The sequence below is a fragment of the Hemicordylus capensis genome, chromosome 2 (genome assembly GCF_027244095.1).
Source record: "Hemicordylus capensis ecotype Gifberg chromosome 2, rHemCap1.1.pri, whole genome shotgun sequence".
Lineage (NCBI taxonomy): Eukaryota > Metazoa > Chordata > Lepidosauria > Squamata > Cordylidae > Hemicordylus > Hemicordylus capensis.
The window spans coordinates 115,259,841-115,279,845 of NC_069658.1; the positions used below are offsets into that span (position 1 = coordinate 115,259,841).

General features: G+C 43.2%; 1 long non-coding RNA gene across 5 annotated transcripts in view; it reads right to left on the reverse strand.

The window, feature by feature from the left end:
- LOC128345647 (uncharacterized) overlaps nucleotides 1-20,005 on the reverse strand; it is a 79,819-nt gene that overhangs the window by 37,516 nt on the left and 22,298 nt on the right. For 3 of the 5 annotated variants that reach the window (XR_008316557.1, XR_008316559.1, XR_008316555.1), the window contains exons 3-4: nucleotides 7,062-7,142; nucleotides 4,204-6,810 (exon numbers count right to left, since the gene is read on the reverse strand). The exons of 1 other annotated variant lie outside the window; for it this stretch is intronic. This is a non-coding gene — a long non-coding RNA (uncharacterized LOC128345647). The remainder of the gene's footprint in view (nucleotides 1-4,203; nucleotides 6,811-7,061; nucleotides 7,143-20,005) is intronic. One more of the 5 variants, XR_008316558.1, reaches the window with a different exon arrangement.

A 20,005-nucleotide genomic window follows, 5' to 3' on the forward strand; every position in this document is an offset into this window, starting at 1 on the left:
GGAAACATGGTGGGAGGGCATGGCACCCTCCCTGCTCCTTAAAGGTAACCCCCCCTGCTGCTGATCTGTCCAAACGCCAATTTGTGCACATCCCTAATTTCTTATGAAAGGTGGTATGGATGTGCGAGCCAGTTTGATTTAAACCACGGTTCAAATCGAACTGGTCTGGGTCAGCTGGTCCAAGTTCAAACCAGAGCAGCCCTGGTTTGAACTGGTTTGTGGACCAGTTCAGGGGTCTTCTGGTAAAGGGGAATCCAGTGAGGATTCCCCTTTACCAGTAAAGCGGTAGGGGGGCTTACCTATACTTAGCATACTTACTATATAAGTATACTATACTTACTATAGAGGTGGTAGGAGGGGAATCAGGGATAACTAACTCAATTTGTGGTGGCAGCAGCAGTGGCAGCAGTAATGGGGGCAGCTCCCCCCACCCCTGCTGACCTTCCCCAGAGAAGCCCAGGGAGGTGGTGGCCTGGTCCGGGCCTTCTCCAATGCATAGTTACCTCCATGCATGCACACAAGCCATTTGCATGACCACACAATGTGCCCCTGACTCTATTCCTGCCCCCTCCATAGCCTTAGGGAAGCCCCCCTACCCCCTTACCAGTAGATCCCTGAACCAGTCCACAAACCAGTCCAAACTGGTCCTGTGGGTCTGATTTAACTGGAACTGGAACTGGAACTGGACAGGGCCAGATCAATTTGAATCTGGTTCCGATTCAAACCGAACCAGCAAAACCAGTTCCATGCACATCCCTAAAAGGCGGTATGAAAATGGAGCAGAAAGTAAGTAAGTAAGTAAAGAAATTCCTCAGCAGAGCAATCCCTGCTTTCAGGCATGAAAACCATTTCCTACTACTGGATAAATTAGCCCTGAGGACTAGAACCTCATAATTAGAAAAGAGCTTGAAGAGTAAGCCTCATACTTAGAGTAGACGCTAACCCTAGACAATTCAGCCTATCTGTATATCCCAAAACAACAGGCTCAGTTGTAAAACGTGATCACTGCCCCTCAGAGATACTCAGACAGCAGTTCTGAATTTCAAAAAGTAATCTTACTCCCCCTTTTCTGAACAGGAGTAAGGTGGAAGGTGCTCAACCTTTCTGTCAAAAATGTTTAGTTGTTAGGGTATAAAATCCTCATTTTAGAGTTAGTACTTTAAACAGTTCAAAAACCTGCCCATGGATCGCTCTACACATTGTTCATGGGGATCAAGTCCACCCTGATTCTTGTTACCTTGACCATGCATCTCACTGCAAAGCCCAGATAGAATGCATGATCTGTGGGTGAGTCCTAGAGATTCCCAGACCTGATAATCTCTAGTTCAAAGAGCTGAAATCACTATTTTGGAAGCCCTCGATCTCTCACAAGCAGTTAATCCCTGGAGTTCCCCTCATCAAGTGGATCTCTCACATCATGGTTCCAGCCCAGGCATGCGTCATAACAGGTATATATAGTCAATTCTCGCAATCAGTTTAGGACAGGGATTCCCTTACCCCATTCTTTCTGTCATTTATCAGTATAGCAGAGCCCCCAGCAAAGGATCCTTTTGTTAGCTCTGTACAGAGTTGAAGCTCTTCTGTGATCAGGAGATTGCTCAGAAGCATAGTGAAGATCCATATTCACAAAAAAGTTTTTCCAACTACACACAAAAGCTAACTAAAGATCTACATCCAGATTTTTTTAATAACAACCTAAATCACAGTGACAAACTCGAGAGAATTGTCTTCTCTCTAGCCCTAATCTCATCCCCTCAAACTACTGTGCAGACGCTGCTGATTTAAGTCATCTGGTCTACCTAAATCACAGCTGCATTGCACTGATTTATTTTGTCTATTCTTTCCTTTCTAATTACTCGCTTACCCCGATTCACTGTTTCTCTTGTCAATTAACTACCCTTCTATCTCAAAAACATTCCCACATAGCGCTGCCATGCCAGCATTCAGGAGACTTGCTAGGATGTGTACCTCCCAAAACTCTATGATTACCCAATTTCAATGGTTATTATTGAATGCATTGCTCTTCTGTGTTAATATTCATGCAATCGAGTTTAGGCTCTCAAATTCCCCATGTTAATGATTTGGCTTACTAGAATTACAATCAGAGATCTATTTTATTGATTCCACAGACGAGATTGTGCATTTTGACGACTGTTCAATAAATGTTATATTTATTTATTTAACACATTTTTATACCGCCCCATACAAAAATCCCTGGGAGCTTCACAATCTAAAAGCACAACAATTAAAACATTAAGATAATTAAAACAGTTTAAAATACAGATTAAAAACTCTAAAATGTTAAACTTTAAAACTATAAACTAAAAAGCCTGACTATATTTTTTGCCTTAGAATCTTGTCCCCATTTGTATTGTTCCTATGTCTGCACAGGGGTTAGCACTCACTGTAAAGGTCCCCAAAATGTTGCCGTACATGTTGTAACAAATCCAATGATGATTAAATGGCAAAATCTAGATTATAGATGAACACTGATCAGTTAGAATCATTTGGTATACAGATGTGTGTGGGCAGAATCATATGACCTAGCCACAGGGTCAGATTACTTTCAGAAGCCAAGACAGGTGGGCATATTCTGACAGTTGTCATGGAGGTGGTGGTGGAGATTTGGGTAAAGGGTAAAAGGAGGAAAGGGTTTGATCTTGGAATAACTGTCCTAAAGTCTTCTGATGGATGGAGAGTGGGATAAAAATGTAGTTAACCAATAATGATATTTGACCAGGGAGATATTCAGCTGTGGCTATTGAGTTCAGGCCTTCAAGCAACCTAGAACAGAAATGCCAATGCAGTAAGCTAACTAGAATTGAGAAATATCTGCCAAGTTGGTTATCTTGCCCTAGAAGAATATTAACTGGGAAGGTCTCATAATTAGGCCATGAAAAGCACATAAAACATTTATGTTAGTCTTAATGAAACTCTTTTGACTTCCAAATTCATTATCCAAGTTTTGCTATAGGTGAAATTCAGCAGCAAAATTTATCACAATATTGTGCTTCTGCGAATAGGACTTGATGCCCTTTAAATCTTTTGACTGTTAAAGCCATGTGCTTTAATGATTTAAGTTTGGGACCTGAATTTCTCAATAATTGGTTCCTCCTGCATGAACCTATCTGTGACGTAATCCTATGGACACCCGTCCCCACTGCCGGAGGGAGGTGTGTCAGGTGCCCACAAGAGACTGATAATCTACTTTGGCATCTAGATTATCTGTGGTATCCTGTTCCAAGATTGACCTTGAAGTGTACCAGTGAAGGTGTCTGGGGAAAATATCAGCAATAGTACAGATGAAGGAAAAGTATCCCAGCCAAGTTACTATGCAGGAACAAACTAGTTACAAGGCTTCCATGAACATGTTGCTCCAACAATTATCTGATGCTGAGGGCTTAAACAGTCCTGCCATAAGAGTGATGTTGCTCCCTCTGCAGAACTGTCGGGACTTGAACGGTTCATGTCCTATTTTTCAAGCACTGGTTTTTTCAAGAGCTAGGGAGCTTCCTGTATCTCTGAAATGTCAGAGGCAGTGGATGACAGCAGAATCACTTCCTCAGGCCATCCAAGTGAAGAATCCAGGAGTTCCCTTCCCCACATGGTACCTTCTGAGTTTTTCCCCGAGGAGAGTTCCTTGCATCCCCTATGTCCTCAGTCCCATCCTCTGATAATAAAGCATGGGCCATGGTGGCCTCCCTAGGGAGGTATGCCTGACTTCTGCACTGCTCAATTTTAGGAAAGCAGTGAAGACTGTACTGTTTAGGTGAACTTTTCAGACCTTTGAAAAGAAGGTCTTTCCAGACTGTTCATTTTTAATTTACTGTGTTTTTTATTTTGTGTTTATTTAAATTTAGCTTAATATAAGGGAGGTTGAATGTGTTTGGGGCTGGTTCTCACAAACAAAGTCAGGGTGGGAGGAGCATCCAGCCAGGCTCCAAGAAACGTTGCTCCTGAGAAACGCTCATGGGTCAGCAAATATCAAGGTAGGAGGACAGAGGCGTAATTAGGGAAAAGGGCACCTAGGGCAAGCACTGAAATTGCGCCCCCCCGCCCCACCCCCCCCATCCAAACATCTGACACACATCTTTCAGAAAACACATATTTTACCATATTACCTCAAAATTAGAAAAATTACAAAAATTACAAAAAAATACAACTCAAGCTAGTTAATCTTTTAATTAACAAATTATGACATACCTGAAAAGTATAACTGGACCTTCCTTGCTTTCACTGACACAAATTGGTCTATGATGTTATCAAAGTCAGTTTTGTCAGTTTCCTCTCCACTCAGCAGAGCAAGATCACAGAGTCTGCCTTGACCCATGGAGGCTCTCAGATACGAAAGTATCAGTTTTAACTTGCTGAATGATCTCTCACAGCTGGCAATGGAAACTGCAATGGTCAGCATGATCTGAATAGCAATGCAGAGGTTGGGGAAGACACTCTCATCTCCATATTGAACTATAAATTCGAGAAGCTCTTCTGGTCTTTATACTCTCATGTTAGTCCACATTGATAGCAACATTCTGCAGTCCAAAATTTCTTCACATCAACACCAGAGCTGTACAGTTTTTGTACAGCTGTACAAAAATTTCCACAGTTCTTTAGGTTCTCTCTGTCGGCACCGTAACCCAGTCCCTTGATATCAAGAAGGAACCCAAACTTGGCATCAGTGTCATGTAGACGAGTGAACCTTTTGTCCAGTTCTCTGTTAAGTTGATGAGTGTTCCCTTCATGACTCTTTCCATCTCCTCCCTAGCTGTTAATCCAGCATCTCTTGATTTCTCACTAGCCATTTGTTTCTTCCATCTCTGACATCTTTCAAATTTGACATCCCATTCTTGACAGAGACCAAGCCCTACGTTGAGTGCCTCACTGACCAGCACTTCTCTCTAATCATCAAAATGTTCTTGGAGAGCTTTCAAATCTAGGGCAGCATCGTGGAAGTTCATTCTAGGATCCTGCAGCCTCTTTTGAACACGGTCAATTCGAATGAGGATTTTGTTCCAAAATCCTAGTAGAGTCAGAACATCATAACTCAACAAGCAGTTGCACAGCTGCCCTGCGTCACTTCTTCATCCTTTCAAGGTTCTCGTCTTCTTCATCTGTCATGAAGAACTTGAAGTATCTCCTCAAGGTGATTGTTGACTGGCTTCACTGCTTCTGTCCTTGAACTCCACCTGGTTTCGGACTCCAACTTAACAGACACAGGCACGGCATTTCTGAGTTTTTCCCAGCGCTGTGCTGAGTGAGAGAAAAACACGTAGATGGCATCAATGGTTCCAAAAAATGTCACCATCATTACATCCTGTTTGGCTGCATGTATACCCACCAAGTTGAGTGAGTGATTGTTGCAATTCACAAACACTGCCAGGTTGTTTTTCTCACTTTTCCTTTGGGAAACACCACTTCTGTGACCTGCCATCACAGCAGCGTTGTCATAGCACTGTGACCGACAATCTTGTAGCTCCATTCCATCCTTCTCTAACTGTTTCAAGATGTCTTCAGTCAAGCTCTCAGCATCCTTTCGGCTTAACTGGATAAAACCAAGGAAGGACTCTCTAATACGGACTGTTTTCCTCTCAAAATCAAGTTCCACGTACCTAACTACTTCTGACATCTGTTCATGGTGTGCCAGGTCAGGAGTCGAGTCGAGCATGAGGCCATAGTATTTGGCTTTACGAATGCTTCTCAGTAGACTCTGGCGAACAGTGGATGCCATCATCTGGATGAATTCATTCTGGACTGCCGGCAAAAGATAAGAGGTGGATCCAGGATGACTTTCAACATGGATCAGGTGTTCTTTCGTAACCTGGTCAAAGATCACTGAGCCAAGGAAATTTCCTACATTGGAGTCATCCTTGTCTAGCTGAAGTGACTCCCTCAGAACAAAGCCAGGTTCTGAGTCACAAAGTATTAGATGCAGTGAATGATTCTCATCAAGATATCCTGACACCTCTGCTTCTCCTTCTCAATCTGTGACCGAAGTTCCATGTCAGTGAGTCCTCTGTTCTCAGCTACATTTCTTTCCACTGTGTGAAGTACTCTTGGTTATTCTTGGTATTCTCATGAACACAAATCCTTTCAGGTGCTTTCCAGTGGTTGAATCCACTTTCCTGCTCCAATGAGGATTGATGGTCTGACCGGGAATAGAGAAGACAGCAGAAGCAAAATGCAGACTTCTTAGAAGAGAATAGACTAGCCATGTGCGAGCCACCTCCTCACCACGACCACTTCCCAATCTCTTCCTGAACCAAGTCTTGTTCATTGCATGGTTATTTGTCGGTAGGAAAGGCCCCTCAGTGTTCTGGAAATACTTTGAACCCAGCTTTATTATTTCTGTTCTCAGCGTGTCAGGCAGAATTGGTCTTCCAGTATCCTTGTCAAACTTCAGAAGTCCAATGTCATGCTGGTTGATCACTTCTGGCCTAACAGTTGGAGGCTCTTGGGCAGCATCCAAATCACTGGGTGTAATGTCGTTGGGTTCTATCTCTTCAGTAGACTCAACATCACCACCTGTCATGTCCACACTCTCTGTGGCAGCCTCTTCATACTGGAATTCATCTGACTGGACTGCCTCCTCCGCTTGTGGCGGATGCGCACTTGATCCACCTTCGGATTCCAACAACATTGGAGCAGGTGCTGGCGACTCTATGGAAGGTGGTGTTGAGCTGCTTGTTCTGGGCCTTGTAAAGAAGGGCATGAAGAACCTTCTCAACCTCTTGGCTTCCTCTGCCTTGAACCTCCGCCTCTTCCGTCCTTCAGCTCCACTCTCCTTCTTTTGTGGCATCATGATGTTCTAATCTATAAGGGAATTTGTTCATTGTTATGTCAACATCCCACTCTTCCTCCAAGGAGCCCAGAGCACCCCCACACCTGTCTCTGCATTGGACACCCCTGGTTACACAATAATGCTTTCCAGTACACTGGACTTCCTGAGAGCCAGCACCCTCACACTTGTTTCTGCATTGAAGTGTTTCAATTAATTCACTTACAATAAATTACATTGCATAACATTAAATTGCATTTGACTTAGAAATGTTTGAATTACTTACATTAGAAGTCTTCCCCTGGAAGGCTTGTTGCTAATGCTAAACGGTGACGTGTAGCTGCAATTCTTCCAGTCAGCAGAGGTGCTATTAATGATTTTTGAGAGAAAATAGTATTTAGAGAACACTTATAATATTCTGGAGGTGGAGGTTTATCTCATCTAGCAAAAGGAAAGATATACTTCAAACTAGTAATGCAACCTCTGAGCATGTTAATGTAGTATGGGAAACATACTAGCGGGGATTCGAACTGGCAACCTTTGGCTTGCTAAGTCAAGTTATTTCCCTGCTGCACCCTTAGGTGGCTGCACTGCAACCAAAAAGCTCTTCTACATGTATGAATACGAAGAAATTTGTACCACTGTGGATACTAACCATAATATTGAAAATGCCAAAAAGATTCTGGCATTTTGTTACTAGCACAACACCCCCCTCCCACCACCACTTTTTCCCCATCCAGGATAAGCCCACAATCTTCCCTGCTGTTTCATATAAGCCCCACCCTCATTCATGAAATAAAATCCCAAAAGAGCAGAAACTATTCCTGTCTGCTGGAGGAAACACTGCGATTCCCTTTTCAAAACAGGACAGCCAGCCATTTTTAAAAATCTGCAGCTGGCTGGCATGATTGCATGAAGCGGATGGGCCTTTTTTTGGTGAGCCTAAAGGGGGCACATAATTTTTCTAGCACAATTGTTGTTGTTGTTTGTTGTTTTTACATGTATATCCCGTTCTTCCTCCAAGGAGCCCAGGGCAGTGTACTACATACTTAAGTTTCTCTTCACAACAACCCTGTGAGGTAGGTTAGCCCAAGAGAGAAGTGACTGGCCCAGAGTCACCCAGCAAGTATCATGGCTGAATGGGGATTTGAACTTGGGTCTCCCCGGTCCTAGTCCAGCACTCTAACCACTACACCACTCTGGCTCTCCAGGGGTACTAGTACCCAAGGGGTGTGTGGCTATGTGTAATTCTTAGGCATAGTATATATCGCCTATACTGTACCCTGTCTAATACCTGCAACAAGTGAAACCAAGTCTCCTTCAAAGAGCAGGCTGTTCTTTACCTATTCCTCACCTTGTACATCTTCTCCCCCCACCTCCACTTTTGAAAGCCCCTGTCTCCCTAAGAAAGATACAGCATTTGTGATTAGTCCAACCAGTGTGCCAAAATAGAGCTATTCAAGACAATGGGATTAGAATCCTTAATATGCACCTATAGATGTTCATGGACTGTCACGGCTTAGAGACAGGTGACCGTCTTTAAGCCATGAGATAGAAGCCGACTTCAGAATAGCAATCTGAGTATTTTTTGCAAGTTCACATCTTGTTCATTTAGTGGTATTGAAATGATTTTGTATTGTTGATGCTTAGTACCACTCCCCTATATATTATTATTTGATCAGCATAGGCACAGGGCACTAACACTAGACTGGTATAAATTATTTATAAGAGCAAGAGAAGCCCTTTCTACAGTCTACGTTTACATTCTGATGTTTAAGTTAAGCAAATAAATCTATTCTCCAGCTTGCAATGGAGAAGATCTTTTTTTTCTTTCCAAAATTCTAACAAAAACAACAAAGCCCCAACTTATACAGAATTAGACATGCTTAATATAAATTATACTAATTTCAAAGATTACTCAAGGCATTCCTTTTTGCTTCTTTATTTAAGTTCAGCTAAAAAGAAAACAGCATAAAAATGAAAATAAGGGGGAAACACACGAAGAGTCAATCATGATGGGCTCCTTGGAAGATCAGAATATACTGTAAATGTTAATAAAATAAGATAGAATAAAAAATATGGAACATTAGCTAATATTAATATGTACTTTCAAGTAGTATTTCTCACACATTTTCCATAGCATATTGCTAGTAATCATACATGCAAATCAATGATATTTGGTTTATGTTCATAATTGATTCTAATAAACTTCATATCAAGCTTTCAATGAACCCAACAGGCAGCATATATTTCCCAAAAGAAACAGAATTAAATTATGCCTGATACAGAATGTGAGGAACATGCTTTTTTTTTTTAATCATCACTGGTGCTGCATTACTTAGGATGATGAAACGTGATGTACAGCCCACAGAAACAGCCAGTGTGGTGTAGTGGTTAGAGTGCTGGACTAGGACTGGGGAGACCTGAGTTCCAATCCTCATTCAGCCATGAGACTTGCTGGGTGACTCTGGGCCAGTCACTTTTCTCTCGGCCTAACCTACTTCACAGGGTTGTTGTGAGGAGGAACTTAAGTATGTAGTACGCTGCTCTGGGCTCCTTGGAGAAACAGCAGGATATACATGTAATAAATAAATAAATAAATAAAAATACATAAATACACAAATAAACAAACATGATGTACAACCCACAGAAGGGAAAAATAAGCCTTTTTATATCAATACTTGAGATCTCCTCTCCTACAAAAAAAACCCCACAAACAACCCTGCTAACACCCACAGTGAAGTCTTTATTCTTGTGATAAAGAATTTTGTGGCAAAATTCTTCTTAAATAAAGATTATGGTAAATTATTAGCAAATAAGTCAGTCTACACAAGGGCTGCATACCGATTCCCTGCAGCCATTTTTAATTTTTTTTTACAGAGCAGACCTTAGGTTTACCTAATAATTTAACCACAATTATTTACCTAATAATTTACCACAATCTTTACTTAAGAAGAATTTTACCACAAAATTCTTTATCACAAGAATGGTGGCTCTGCAATAATTTTGTGTGCCTGCATATTCTTCTCAATTCTATTTGAAAATAATAATAATAATAATAATAATAATAATAATAACAACAACAACAACAACAACAACAACAACAACAAAAACAACCACCAACAAAACGGCTGCCTGCCACCCAGATGGCAAGGCGTTTCAAAGTAAGGGAAGTGTGTGGCTTTAATTGCATACAACAAGGGCACGCCTCAGGAGAACTGGAATGGGTTCAAAGGGGGAAAGAAAAGAGCCACTTTTAATCCAAGCAGGTTTTCTGAAGCAAAGTTCATCCAGAAGCCAGTGAGACGAGAGACACAGAAGATGAAATGCAATCTCTACCTTGCCTCCACAATTATGGAACACGGGCTTTGGCTCTAGTCTCTGTCTCTGAGCAGTGAGTGCACTGCAGCAGCACATGAGTCTGCAGCCAAGAGAAGAAGAAGATCCTCTCTCTCCTCCTGCTGCTCCACTGCACACGCCTCTAGGAGCCCCAACAAACACCTGGAGAGGGCGAGAGGCAGAGCCAGCCTGCTTTCCCCCAGGCGCGTGTGGCGTGTGGGGGGAGGTCACCACCGGGCCCACTGCCGCCCCGCCACGCCACCACCCTGAGACAGAGAAACAACGAGCAGCTTCTCCGAGCAGGAGAGGGGCAGGGGGCCAGGGGCTTAAGGTGCCAGCTGCCGCCCGGCCGCCATTTTCATTGGGGGAGGAGTGGAGTGCCACGTGTGGCGGCGTCCCCCACCCTAGCACTCGGCTCGAGCCAAGAAGAGAAGAAGAAGGACAGAACCTCACTTGCTCAAGGAGGACGAGTCTCTTGCAATGCCGGCAGCCAGGTGCAACAACACAGACACTTCTGCCTGATCAGGCTGAAAGGGCAGGCAGCAGGCTCTGCCGCCCGGGGCCGCCCCCAGTCCTGCTGCCTCCTCCAAACATTTGCGGCAATGTGGGGAGGTGGAGGAGAAGACAACCCCTGCCCGGCTATGGTTGCCTCCGCCAGGCTCACCCTGCCATCTCCGGCTGAGAGTCCCCCCTGGCCCAAAAGCAGCAGCACAACGATGCTCCCACCACTGTTTCCCTCAACAACCCTCCCCCCAGACACCCCTTGGCCCCTGAGCCCCAAGAATGAAGCCAGCAAAAGCAAGCAAGCATGCGCCCGCACCCCAACCGTTTTTCCTCAACACCTCCCCCCAATCCCCAGGTAAAATAAAGACTTTTTAAAAAATAAACACACACACCTGGGATGCTGTATAAACACACTTTATTAAAGTGCTCCTCTTTAAATTAGCAAAAACCAGCAGGCTTGTCGTCGCGTCCCTCGATCCTCTCTCTCCTCTGCAGCAGCCTGAGCAGCCTTCCCTTCCTCCAGTTGAAGAGGAGCAGAGCCAGCCAGCAAACAGACGCTCTCGCCCCAGCACACCTCTCGGAAGTATGCAGTGCATGACATGTGATGCAATAGCAGCTTGATCACATGCGTCATGCTCTGGCAGCACAGAGATCTCGTCCGAGTGCACAGGGAGTGCCAGCCCAGAGCGCCATCCAATGGATGGATCCCCTGGAGCCGAGCGCTCACCAGTGCGGCCACCTCCCCCCGATTCCCAAAATGGTTGGATTTTTGATGGGGCGGGGCGGGGGGGGGTCAGTGGCACTTTTGCACCCCCCGAGGTGGCGCCTAGGGCACGTGCCCTGCCTGCCCCCCCTCATTACGCCTCTGTAGGAGGAGGGGGAATGACTGTGTGCTAGCCTTGATCTGGATGGGATGGCGATAGTTAATCCAGCGTTTTATCCAGCATTTTACTGAGGGTGGAAGAAAAGCACACTCAATGCTGCCCAACCTAGGTGAAGGTTAGCACACAAGCATTTTCCCCTCCTCCTACCTCAATGATTGCTGACACACAACTGTTCCTTGGGAGTGTGCATGGGGCTTGGAGCTTGGTAGGATGCTTCTCCTACCCAGCTGCTGGTGTGAGAAAAAGCCCTTTAACTGCAGTGATTTGCTATCTGTAAACCCTTCTTGGTAAACTCTATGTTTTGACTGTATTCTATTCTTTAATTCTTTGCTGGTCTTTGCCTGTAAGGAATAAACATTCTTTCTTTCTTTCTTTCTTTCAGTGTGCAGAAAAGCAGGAAACAAATAATGAACTAACTAAACTTATATCCCTATGAACTCTTTATATTCTATAACTATAATCTTCGATGAGCTTTTAACCTTTCTGTCAGGCAGGGCTCATGAGACGGGCCAAGAAGGACTTTGTTTGAACACCTCATCTAATAATGCCTCCAGGCATCAAGCGTGTGATCGTCCATCTGCAGGCATTTAGTCATTTGTCACTTTTTCACTGCATTGCATTCTCAGCCAAAACTGGGTACAAGTCAAAGTCCTGGGTGTGGAATTCTGCCCTCATGACCTACTGTCCCCAAAGTTAAAATAGTTTGATCTGAGTGAAACAGACAATGAGGGTAAAAGAAGACTGAAGACAGATTTGAGCTCCGACGAAATCTCTAGGGAATTCATCTTGCCATGTCAATCAAATTATCTGCAAATAGGAAAGGATGGTCACAGGGGATTATAGTTTAGCCATGGAAATTGCTTCTGAAGTCAGTACGATGAATATGGCTGCAAATAAAAGAACTAGAACCCTCAGGGACTCAATGAATTGAATGCATGCATGGTACGGAATAAAATGTCTCAGGCCTGTGATTCGATCCTAATTTAGGGTCCACTGGAGATAATTTTTATAATTCTCACGTTGCATCTATTAATTAATTGGTGAAGCTTTGCAATTCCTTACAAACATTAATGAGACTTTTTTGGTGGGTGAGAGGAGGGATTATTTTCATTTCACATACTAGAAAACTGGAGAACAACCAAGTGCTCTGATCTAGCATAGTCAGTACATTAGTCAGCTCATGATCCTGTAAGAATTTTGTTATTTGGGGTGGAATAAAAGCTTTTTATTAAAACTTTTAAACTAGTACAGGAAAAGTATGTGAAAGAGAAATGCAGAAGTTAAAGTCCTATTTCACATGACTTTGAATGAAGATGCAGACATAACATATGGGGTTAAATAACCCATCAGGATGAGATAACAGTGACTAAGCAAAGTATTCCAAACAGTTTCCCAGAAAAAGTATGAAAGAACAACATTATCCCCCTTTCTCCAATATTTTTCAGGAAAAATCTTCAAATTAGTGTTGGAAAATTCAAACCTGCATTTGGACGTACAGTTTATGAAATCAGAGGTGAAGAGATCTCCAGTTCTGTGCTATGTGAGAATGCAGCCTTCCTTTCTTATAAGACATAAGTTTTCTTTACAGCTTTAAGAACATGAAATATATTATACATAACTCAGATGGCACATAGTATGGTAATAGTTGTATATAAATAAAATGTAGAAATTGGCTTTATTAAACATAGGCCAATGTTAGCAAGCCACCGAGGCTACTGCACACATAAAAGGCAGCCCCAGGGCTGTTGTGCATTGGGCTGTTGCAAAGCTCCTTGAAACAACACACAGGCATGTCCGCAGTGCTATATCCAGTAGAAACAAGTGCTTGTGCAATACTTTAAAAGGTTTCTCAACAGCCTGCCTCCACATTAGTCCCAGAGGCTTCCTAATGCCAAGGTTTCACTGTGCAGAGTAAGTAAATTAATCCCTTTAATTAACCCCCTTAAACATAACCCCTTAATTAGAAGTTGTGCCTGAAAAATTATCATCTATAACCTAAGCCTTAGGAATCAATATAGCTTAGAAAGCGGGGGGCAACATAAGGTTATAGGGATCCCTGGACAAGCCATGAAATTATTCCCAAACCTTAGGAAAGACAGAGAAGCCCTTGTAATCCCCGAATTTGTCTAAAGAAGCTCTGTAAAACTACATCAAAACACTCAGACTTTAATTTTTTTTTTTTTTTGGTAAAAAGCTTTAGTATAAGCCTTGGAACCACTCCAGACCTGTCTTGCCAGTGACCCTTTAGATTACGCTCAATTTTTTTCTGAGCTCCAAAATACTTGCTCCAAGATTCCTTGACTGTTCAATACAGATAACAATTGCATTGAGCTTCCAAAGGTATCTGGAAATGGTGTCTTTTTGTCTTAAAAGACTCCCTCCCATATTCCTTTCAAGTTCAGTTCACATTTCCAAAAAATCTGACCTTGACCTAAAAGGGCTTCTGAAAAGACACATTTGAAATTATTGAAAATCTTACACTACAATTCTCACTTAAAAATATAGAAACTTTTCTCCAAAGCTTGGTTAGACAACCCAAGCTCAGGGACTGCTAGGAGCAAAATGGACTATCTTCAGCTGTCTGCATTCTCCACCTGTTCAGTTTGATGGTCTAGTGTCGAACTGAACCTCCCCCTGCCCATGGTTCACTTCAGCACTGGACTGGATTCCCCCCCGCCCAGCCATTAGGGCGAGGGGCTTCCCTGAGGCCACAGGGGGGGTCTCTGGAAGTTCCCCTCCCCCACTGGCCATCATTATGTTTCAGCCTGTTCTGGTAGTCATTGGCCCATTCCGGGCCTCACCCCCGTGGCGGTGACCATTTTGGAGGCTGCCACACATGTCCAATGGGCCTCTGCATGGCCTGGGTCATGACCTTCCTATATCGCTGAAGGCATGTGTGGTGGTCTCCAAAATGGCTACAACCATAGGGGTGAGGCTTGGAATGGGCCAAATACTGCCCAAACAAGGAGATTTGAAACATGATGGAGGCTGGTGAGGGATGGGAAACCTCCAGAGACCCAACCATGGCCTTAGAGAAGCCCCCCCCCCAAGATCCAAATTGAATCAGGGGTATTCCCGATTCAAATTGTCTAGGGGAGCCTAGACAGCTCCCCAACTGAAGCAGGTCTGCTTTGCACAGCCTTAATTCAATAATGCAGAACTATTTAATACTGTAAAAAAGGAAAGGTTGTGCCATAGAGTCAGTGTTGACTCCTGGTGACCACAGAGCCATGTGGTTTTCTTGGTAGAATACAGGAGTGGTTTACCATTGCCTTCTCCTGTGCAGTATGAGATGATGCCTTTCAGCACCTTCCTATATCGCGGCTGCCCATTATAGGCACAGCAGCGGGGATGTGAACCAATAGACTCCTGCTCTCTAGGCAGGTTACTTCCCTGCTGTGTCATAGCATCGTAATAAACACTGCCAGAGTAAATGTAAACACAATCAGCTATCTTTGACCCATATTTATTAGTGTGTCACCAAACATTATTGCACATCACAAAAGCAGAAACTGGCATGTTCATAATGCTCAAGTGAGATGGGCATGATGACTCAGCAGTTGTTTTGCAGTTTGGACTTTAATCTGAACTGAAAAGAAATTTAAGCCCTTCTGCCCGCCCTGTCTGCCTCCCATACATCAATGCTTCTACCTTTGAAGTTTGGGTCTAAGAGATTTGTAGCTGAATTTGTTGTGATAATATTATTTTAAAACACTACCTTAGAAAGCATCCTGTCCCTTTATGGACTCCCTTGTCCAGTTCCACCGTTTTAATCCTTAGCTCAACTCAGACATCAACTAGGTGCTCTCCCTGAACACAAGCATCACCATATGTACACAAACAGAAACCGTTCGCAGGTCTATATGTAGCATCATCTACTTCTTACCTATATCTTTGCCTCCTGTGGATATATCAAACCCTCTTCATGATTTAAATATGAAATCCTGAGTAGTTAGGGTCATTAGAGATGTGCATGGAACTGCGGCAGGGAGGCTCGGAGGTGGTGGGGGTGCAGCTTTAAGAGCGGGGGAGGATGCACTTACCCCCTCCCGCCGCTTTCCCCCTGAAGTCTCCAGCGCGCCTGCCTGCCCATGCATGTGCTGGTGCGAGCAGGCACATCAGACATTTCTGGTCGTATTTGGAAGACAGGGGCAATGGGGCAGCAGGGAGGCATGCTGCCGCCCCGATGGGCTTTAAAAAAACCCTGATGCTGGCAGGGGGGAAGCGGCGGGAGGGGTAAGTGAACCCTCCCCCCTCCACTCTTAAAGCTAGACACCCTCCGCCATTGAACCAGCAGAACTGCCAGTTCTTTGAACTGAACTGGTTTCGTGCACATTCCTAAGGGTCATGACCAAACCCCTCTAGTTTAAACAAATATTTGGGTCATATGTAGAACATGAGTTGGATGAACCAGATTCCCATACAATAAAGGAATTGTCCAGGCAAACGTCAGGATGTCCAGGAAAGGAGGATGGTCTCAGTGCTCCCTTCTTTTAATTGCATGGACCAGAAAAGTATCATCTAGACAGGCCCCATGTGAATTTTCACCTCTCCCCACACACCTGGCCATATTATCAGTGCAATCACAGCATGAATTGAGGCTATCACATAATAAAAGTTCCAAACTATGCCAGTATGCCTCACCATATTGTTGATATTCCTGACAAAAAGACAAACAGTCACTCCTGTGAAAGTTGATGTCCACTGAGAAAGGAGACAGCAGCCCCACTTGTTTGCAGTCAGCAAATGCTAGTAAGTCCTTGCAAGTCTGCCATGAGAACCCAGAAGTCTGTGGATGTGATTAACTGGGTGTGTCATTGGCTCAGCTACAGAATTGTGGCTTTACTGTCACTCAAAGCAGAAGCAGAAAGAGAACTTGCTCAGCAGGGCCAGAGAAAGATAAGTCAACTTCACTGGTCAGTAACCTCACTGAAAAACTTACTAGTAGCCACCAGTAGGCTTGTGCAAGTGCCCATGGAGGATCACTGTGAAATGAGGTATCACTATAAAGTCCTTCTTCCATTTTACTATTTGGCTTGGGAAGGATGTGCAGTCAAACATAGGTATTGATTGGTACTTTAGTTATTCTAGCAAGGATTTAGCATGCTGACTGATGTAAAATAAGGTGCAATTGCTTGATATTGATTGGGACCTACATCAATCGGTAATGCCAAATCCTTGACACTCTCCCAAGTTATAGCTATCTTTAATCATTCTGTGAAATATTTTAGTTCCCTCTACAATTCCAGCACTTAAAAAGCGCTAAAGGTTCAGGTACATACTGCCAGCAGTTCTACTCACATTTATCCTGTTCGTTGTATTATACATATAGACTTGGATATTATTTGGCAATTCTCTGGAAATAATAATAATATTATAGTCACATACAACCAACACTATAAGAGGTCCCCAATTCTTCTTATGATGGAATCTATGTGATTTATCATTTTCATTATTACATTTGTATTCTACCCTTCACACCCCATCCCTGTTTTAACCTCAGAAAAACTATGTGACATATGCTAGACATAGGCCCAGTGAACTTCAGGCTGAATTGAGATTTGAGGTAGGGTGGATGTCCCTATCCCTTGCACTCCATCACACTGAAAATAACACTGCCTGCTCCTGAAACATCTTCTTCAGTACCCTGTTTTTGTAGGGGAGGAATGGCGGTTCAGTCCCCAAATAGCAAAGCAAAACCAATTTGGTGAGAAAGCAGCAAAGCAAGACACACTTCTTTAGTATTGAAGAACTGCAAGGATTTATTTAAAGAAAGGGTTACAAACAAATGTGAAAACGCCTGCAGCTTAATTTCAACTGTAGCTCAAGGCTGAAGAGAGAGACGAAAACAAACAGCCATCTCTGGAGAGACAAAATGGAGACTAACACTGGAAGACTGAAAAGGGGAGGAGTCCAACACTTTTATCCATGACCCTAACCCCACCCCCAGTAGTCTCTATGAGACAATGCAGCTGAGAGCTGATGCTGTCAGGGTCCTAACTCCAACAGTTTTTAATCAATTTTTGTAAGAAAAGAAAAGAAGCAAGGAAAGGCAGCTACCTCTTCACTAAATATTTTCTTAACTCCAAGCATTTCCACTTGATATCCCCACCCTCCCCACACAAGTGCTACTTCACAAAGTAGCCTAGATATAGTAGAAAACCAGCACTGGCAATGTAAGCATATAGAAGGTCAGTTCCCACGATTCAGTGATCATACTTCTGCTTCTGAACGTTAGGTGGCAGAGGGAGGAGGAGCCACACATGTGCCTAATTCCCAGTGAATTGCTTGGTGAAAAGGACCAGGAAATGACAGTGTGAGAGAAGTCCACTGAGGTTGCTTGGCATGGGCAACTGACATCAGCCACCCTTCTTCAAATCGAAGGCACCTGATGCTGGTTGTCCACACCAAGCAACCATGATGGAGCCCGCACATACTATCACTTCCCAGTCCTTTTCACTGCACATACAACTGGGAATTGTGAACATGTGCATCTCCTCCTCCTCCTCTGCTGCCTGACATTCAGTGGCATAACGACGATGATCAGATTGTGAGAACCAGCCCATTCGGTGAAGGAATTGAAATACATGCTGAGAAGCCATTACTGGACACTGTGGTTTGGAAATGTTTGTCTCTGCTTAACTCTATGGATTTACTGTGTTCAATGTATTATTTTATTTATTTATTTAGTACATTTATATACCACCCCATAGAAAATGACTGGTTCACAATATAAAACCATTAAAACATTAACATACTTAAAACAACTTAAAATACAATAAAAACTCTAAAACTGAACCTATAAAACTATAAACTAAAAGCCTGACTAAACAGGTATGTTTTTAGGTCCTTCTTAAAAACATTCGGAGAAGGGGAAACTCTAATTTTATTAGGAAGCATGTTCCAGAGTCCCGGGGCAACTCTACAAAAGGCCTGGTTTCAAGTTGCCACCAATCGAGCCGGTGGCAACCACGATTGGGCTTCCCAAGATGATCTTAACAGGAGTTGGATTGATGAAGAAGAAGGCACTCTCTTAAATACCTCAGACCCAAGCCATGTAGGGCTTTATAGGTAATAACCAGTCCTCTGTATTTTACCTGGAAACTTATTGGCAGCCAGTGTAGTTTTTTAAAAATGGGTGTAATATGATCTCTTTGGGCAACCCCGGAGACCAACCTGGCTGCTGCATTCTGCACTAACTGCAGTTTCCAAACTGTGTACAAAGGTAGCTCAATGTAAAGTGCATTGCAGTAATCAAGCCTGGATGTTACCAGCATATGCTATTTTAAGGTCATTTATCTCCAGAAATGGATGTAGCTGGCAAATCAGCCGAAGCTAATAGAAAGCACTCCTGACCACTGCCCCAACCTGAGAAATCAGAGATGTTTGGGCCAAGAAGTACTCCAAGAGTACGTACCTGCTCTTTCCGTGGGAGTGCAACCCCATCCAGAACAGGCAGATCTAAACCAGTTCCTAAGACACAACCTCCCACAATGAGTACCTCCATCTTGATTGGATTCAGCCTCAGTTTGTTAAAATGCTGGTAGCATTTTAAATTGTCAGCCCTTTTGTGAGAAGGAATCATCTTATTTACTTTTCTATATAAATCACGTTGAGACTATTTTTGTTGGTAAGCAGCATATAAATAGTTGTAGCAACAGCTGCAGTAGCAGACCAGAGTACCTGAGCTGCAGCAGCTTTTTGGCTCTTGTCTGAACTAGCCAGCTCACAGCCCACTATCGAAATAACAAAGCAATATCCTTCGAAAATGAAGTATTTTTTTTAGAGAACAGCACTAATATTTGAGCTATTTGACTCAGCCAACCATTTTTCAGTTCTTAAAACTGATGGCTTTCAACTTTATATAAAAAGAATATGAAATACACGGTTTGGTTTGGTTTTTAAATCCTTATTCAGTTTTCTTGTTTAGAGATGCTTTGCTATTTAATCAGTCACGTCATGGAAGACATGGATGTATGGAATGCACATCTCATGCTCCAAGCTGTAATAAATAGGGAAATGGAGTGATGGAATTTTAGCTCAGTGGTAGAGCTTCTGCTTTTCATACAGAAGGTCCTGGGTTTAATCCCTGGCATCTCCAGGAAGGGCTGAGAAAGACTTCTGCTTGAAATCTTGGAAAGCCACTGTCAGTTAATACAGACAATACTGAGTTAAATGGATGCAGTATAAGACAGCTTCCTATGTTCTTACGAGTTCATTTTTCAGTTTCCCGTGGTTGCTAGGCAAAGATTATAGTCTCCTTACAGAATGTGTAAGTGAAATCAGCCTGTTAATGAAATCATTAGATTGGTTCAAACATGCAGCTACACCATGACCACAGTATAATGGTGAATTGAAGGCTAACACCACAGAGAGAAGTTCAATATCTGCCCACATTACAAAACAACAACAACAAAAACCCCAACCCCTCTGGAAATTATATTATTGCAGAGGAGGTCAGCTGGTGAATCCCACATTAAAAATCTATACAGCTTAAGTATTG